This window comes from Elephas maximus, chromosome 15 (genome assembly GCF_024166365.1).
Source record: "Elephas maximus indicus isolate mEleMax1 chromosome 15, mEleMax1 primary haplotype, whole genome shotgun sequence".
Lineage (NCBI taxonomy): Eukaryota > Metazoa > Chordata > Mammalia > Proboscidea > Elephantidae > Elephas > Elephas maximus.
Genome location: NC_064833.1, coordinates 86,772,864 through 86,778,877, shown reverse-complemented (window position 1 = coordinate 86,778,877; position 6,014 = coordinate 86,772,864). Strand labels below are relative to the sequence as shown.

The window sequence follows — 6,014 nt, the reverse complement described above, 5'->3', positions numbered from 1 at the left end:
TCTTATTGAGTGTGGCCTCAAAGGACAAGGAGCCTTCCTAGAGGTAGAGACAGAAATGGAAAGACCAGTGTGAGCACAGCGGGTATTAGCTGTTCATCAGGGGTCTCCTAATGGAATGTAAGTCCCTGAAGGCAGAGCTGTATCTGTCTCCATACCTAGCACAGTGCCTGGAACATCAAAGTGCTCAATCACAACAAGTGAATGACAATGTGCTTGCATAGTGACTTCTAAGAAAATAACGTAGGTAGATTAATAAGGAAGTTTGATGTGAGGTGAAGTCGAAATGGTCACCTCCTCCATTCACATTCCATTAAAAAATTGTAATAAGTTGGTATTGAATCAATGCTGACTCATGGCCGCCCCATGTGTGTCAGAGTAGAATTGTGTTCCATAGAGTTTTCAATAACTGTTCAGAAATAGATCACCAGGTGGTGCAGAGCAAGGACTGTGGGCCCAGATTGTCAAGTAGGAACATCCAGTTTTGCCACTCACTCTGGTGTGGTCTTGAACAAATTATCCCCTTTGGTCTCAGTTTCCTCATATCTAAAAAGAGGAATAATAATAGTCCTTTTCTCATAGCTCATCCTATAAGTAAACCAGCTATGTCTGGTGGAGAGTAAACTCTCAACAATTGTTGGCTATGAGTATTATTAGTGATCGTCTCTCCATCTCCTGTACCTAGAAAAATGCATAGCACATAATAGATGCCCGATCAATTTTTTTTTTTTTTCAGGAATGTTGAATTAATGAAAAAAGAAGAGTGAGTGAAGATTCCCAAATATAAGACTAACAATTATGGGATACAACATATAGATCAGTGATTGTCAAGAAAGTACCCACTCTGTTCCAAGGGAGCAGAATCAGAAGGGGGCATTTTTTACACGGCTTTGAAAGTTCTCCAGGAGATTTTGATAGACAATACACCATTCCTTACCCCAAAAGTCATTGCTATAAACATAAATGGGAGCTATAATGAAAGAAAGGCCTTGAAAAGACTAATCTGGCATTCGCATACAAAACAGCATGGCCTAGACTAAGGAGGACAAATTGTGCTGGTCCAGATACTCTAGGGAGGATGTCCCTTAACCACTGCCCCACCAGGACTCCACAAACAACTAGATCTTGCATAAAACAAGTTTTTGTTGCTTTTTATGGGCTTACAAGAAGTGAAAAAAGGTGCAGAGTGCTTAAGGAATTTATTGGCCTTGGTCCAGGAAAGGGATACTGAGGCAAGGATTAAAACACTGCACAGCATTTTGCCACAGAGGAGCCACAGACATGAATTACTGATTCCTCCAATGGTAGGTTCTCATCCTAAAGAAAGCAGAAGCAAATCCCAGCTTAAATAAAAGCATTATTGGGTAATACAACTCCAGTTGAAGGTGTGATTGTTCTTAGAATGACAACCAAGTTTAAAAAGAGAACTTTTTTTTTCTGGAAGATGTTGCTGGAATGGTACAACATGACCTCAATAAAGCTCATTTGCATAGTGATTTTATAGAGGTATGCTTTGTCATAGCAGAAGGTTAGTCTGAAGAGCAAATGTTTCATGTCAATGCCTTTGGATTTCTACCTATGGAACCCTCTCAGTTCTACTAGGGTATACTAAAGAAATATTAATTAATTTTTTTGGAGGACCTTCTAATATATCTGTGAAGACCTGTGTCTTAGTCTGGGTTCTGTAGAGAAGCAAAACCATAATACATATAAATATATATGTATATATAGAGAGATTTATGTCAAGGAAATGACTCATACAATTGTAGAGGCTGTAACATTCCAGATTCATGGGGCAAGAAAGAGGCTTAGCCTGATTCATGTAACCACAGGGGCTGGCAAACCCAAGATCGGCAGTCCAGAGAGCAAGGATGTTGCTCACAGGCTGTGAAGATCAACAAATCTCAAGATCAGCAGGCAAGACTGCAGGCAGGCTGCCAGTTCAAGGCCCAAGAACTGGAGGTCAGACAAACAGAAGCCAGCTGCAGGATCCAGAACAAGCAAAAGCCCCCAGGAAGGAGAGCAGGAAGGACTAGGCAGTGGAGGGTGGAGAAATGAAGGCTGAGGGGACAGTGAGCTGCCACAGGCTCCACCCATGTCAGAACCGGCTAGCAGCAGATCCCATCACGGGGGTGATCACATATCAGACTTCAACAGGGAAGTGACCACAACATTATACGACTGCCAAAACACTGAAAATCATGGCTCAACCAAGTTGACATAAAACATAACCTTGACAATCTGCAAAACTGAAACACCGGGAAGATGAGATCAAAGATTTCATCTTTGTGTTTATATCCGATGTTTGGTTGGATCAGGTAGAATTATTAGAAAAACTTCACAGAAAGTCTCTTGGTTATTCACCAACACCTCAACCTACTTTATTCTGTATGGCAATTTTTTATCTGCACCATATGGAAAAACTCATGTTCAATCTTTGAAAGCAGCCGTCTTGTGTTTGTACCTGGTCCAGAGTATCACGGTTTGGGTTCCATCTGACCAAGGCCACAATTTGTTGCAAGCATAACTAGTGAATTCAGACAAAGCGTATTCTCCCCAGTTTTTATTACTAATCCTTGCAGAATTTAGTATTGTACACAAGAGATTATTCTATAAAAACTTAGCAAATAAAAGGTGCAGAAACTACGTTCAATTTTCTAGAAGCAATTTGAATGTCATTTTGTAGAAACTCTCTTGTCCCAAGGACAGGGGAATCTTCTGCTCATTCATGCCTGTCCATTGTGTGGGATGTATGATCATAAGTGTGTCCTGGGCCTGCTATACTGTCACTGCAGACTAAGACAGTCCTTACCCTGTGCCAACATGAATGCTTCTGCATGAACCCTGCTCTTTTCCAAGAAGGAGATTTTCACTCAAAATTTTTTATCTTCTAGGAAGAAAGTAGAAGATAGCAAACTTCCTCAAGGCTTTTGAGATTCTTAAAGACCATATAGGGGGAGTGGTTGTTCAGTGGCAGCATTCTCACCTTCCATGTGGGAGACCCAGGTTCGGTTGCTGGCCAATACACCTAAAGCACAGCCATCACCTGTCTGTCAGTGGAGGCGTGTGTGTTGCCATGATCCTCAAGAGGTATCAGAGGAGCTTCTAGACTAAGGCAGAATGGGAAGACAGACCTGACAATCTACTTCCCCAAAATTGTTAATGAAAACATTATAGATCACAGTGGTTCACAATTGTTCATGGGGTCTCCCCAGGACACACTCTCAAAGCATGGTCATACATCCCATACAACAGACAGACATGAATGGGCAGAGGTCTCCACAGGCTGACTCAATGGAGCTAACAACTACAAAAGACCATATGAAGAAATAAAATTCATCAGTTTTCTGCTCAACTTTATATTTTATGTAATTTTGATATGTTACAGTAAAGTTATGGAGAACTTAAAAATAAAACACTGACTGCCTTAGTTATCTAAGGCTTTTTAACATCAAAACTTAGTGGTTTAAAGAGTAACAATTGCTTATTTCTCAGGACTGTACTGGTCGATCAGTGTTTCTTCCACGGTCATGTCTGGGCACACTCAGGTGCTGCAGTCTACCGATGGAGCAGCTGGGTCTAGATGATCTGTGGCAGCCTCTCTCAAGGTCTGAAGGCCAGGCTGGGGCGGTGGGGAAGCACTGTCCATGTGCACTTTCATGCTGGGATTCGTTACAAGGCAATCTCAGGGCAGCCTTTCAACAGGGTGAGAGAGAACCTGAAAGGTATACTGGGCTCTGGAACTCATACTAAGTCACTTCTGCCACATTCTGTGGTCCAAACGAAAGAAACAGGCTCCACCCCTTGTTGGAAGAAATGGCAAAGCACTTTGCAGAGGAACTGCCTACAGGGGTGGAGTCTGCTACCTGTCTTTGCGTGACAGGCAAGTTAAGCATATTTTCTACATTTTTAATCGATTACATTTCAAATGGTTACATAAGTACCTACCTAATATCTTCAATTTTGTTTCTTGGCCCATAAAGCCTAAAATATTTTATTATCTGACTCTTTCCACAGAAAGTTTCTCTACCTCTGGATTAGCCAATCTTCAACTCAACACCTTCATAATAGTTTCCTGAAAATATATAGGAACATGGATCAATGGACCCTCAAGATTTTTAAAATGGGAACCTGTTTGTAACCTGCCCTTATATGGATCTGTGATACTCTGGAAATTGAGACACCAAGACTTAAAAAAAAAAATGAAGAACATATAACACTTAAAGCGTCTACTGCTTACTAAAGTTTTCTGCAGAAGGTTTTCACGGGCCTTAGAAAGTTATTGACTACGTTCACGTGGAGATTTGTACTTCTCTGAGTTTTTGTTCCATCTTTTCCTAGATTGTACTACCTAGTATTTAAAAACATCCAATATATAGAGAATGTGGTAGTGAAGTTTTCGGCTGGGAAATTTCCTCTTAAATTACTCTGCTACATGGGGCAATTTTTATTTTTTTGATTGATAAACCTCACTTTACTAATTACAGAAATGTAGCTACTAGTAACTATATGGTGGTCCCTGGGTGGCACAAATGGTTTGCACTTGACCACTAACCAAAAGGTTGGGGGTTCAACCGCACCCAGTGGCTCCATAGAAAAAAAGGTCTGGCGGTCTACTTCCATAAAAATTACAACCAAGAAAACTTCTATGGGGCAGTTCTACTCTGTAACACGTGGGGTTGCCATGGATCGGAATCAGCTCATCAGCAATGGGTTTAGTAACTGTATGATAGTTTACTGCTGTTTTCAGTGTTGTCTCAACTATTCTTTCCACTTGCCCCTTTCTTGAGCCCTGTCTATTAATCAGAGCAGTTTAAGCTGCAGTAACAATATAAACTCCATAGCTTCAAAGGTTCATACAAGAAGTGTATTTCTTGCTCACCATACATTCCTGACAGGTGTTTGATTGGCTAGGGTGGTTCTCATCCATGCAGCCATTGGGCTCCAGACTCCTTCCAGCTTATGGGTCGGTCAACTTCTAGGACTTCACTGTCGTCAGTAACATGAGAAAGAACATGAAGAAGACTTCTGGAGGAGGTCCTATAGTAGCCATGGAAGAGTCCTGCATTCCAGGGGAAATAACTTCATCACATGGAAAATGTAATTACACAGTGAACCTGCAAAGATTTCTGCCATCTCATTAGCACCTTGTTCTTTTCTCACTTTAAGGTATAAGTATTTATATCATCAACCTGAGAGCACAAGAATGAGGGAATTGCCTTACTCATCACACCTTCTGTGGTGCATATAGGATGCATGATGTCTTGGTTATCTAGTGCTGCTATAACAGAAATACCACAAGTTGATAGCTTTACCAAACAGAAATTTATTCTTTAACAGTCTAGGAGGCTAGAAGTCTGAATTCAGGGCTCCAAGGGAAGGCTTTTGCTTTCTGCCAGCTCTGGAGGAAGGTCCTTGTTATCAATCTTCCCCTGGTCTAAGAACTCTCCACACAGGTACCTCGAGTCCAAAGGATGTGCTCTGCTCCCAGTGCTGTTTTGTGGTGGTATGAAGTCTCCTTGTCTCTCTGCTCATTCCTCTCTTTTATATCTCAAAAGAGATTGACTTTAGTGAAAACCTAATCTTGTAGATTCAGTCCTGCATCATTAACATAAATGCCACTAATCCCACCTCATTAACATTATAGAGGTAGGATTTATAACACATAGGAAAATCACATCAGATGACAAAGTGGTGAAAAATCACACAATACCAGGAATCATGACTATCTAAGTTGACACACATTTTGGAGGGACACAATTCAAGTGGATATTGAGTGGAATTCTGAAGTACCCCTGCAGCCTGTTTTTCTGTTTTCCACTTATTAAGTCTGCAACCAATCAAGTTTGTAAAATGCCAAAAATAAAAAGAAATAAAATGTAAATCTGATTAAATATATGTTATTGATATTCACAGGAGAAAAATATCTGCCGACTGTAGCTTAAAACCTGGAAAATTAAAGCACCAAAGAGAAACTGGCAAATGCGTTTATCCTTGGGCATTGGCATTTCTAAAGA

The 6,014-nt window shown here is 40.8% G+C and overlaps 1 pseudogene; it reads left to right on the top strand.

The window, feature by feature from the left end:
- The first annotated feature begins 1,151 nt into the window (after positions 1 to 1,151).
- Positions 1,152 to 2,931, top strand: LOC126058688 (DNA polymerase epsilon subunit 2-like; annotated as a pseudogene).
- The last annotated feature ends 3,083 nt before the right edge of the window (positions 2,932 to 6,014 follow it).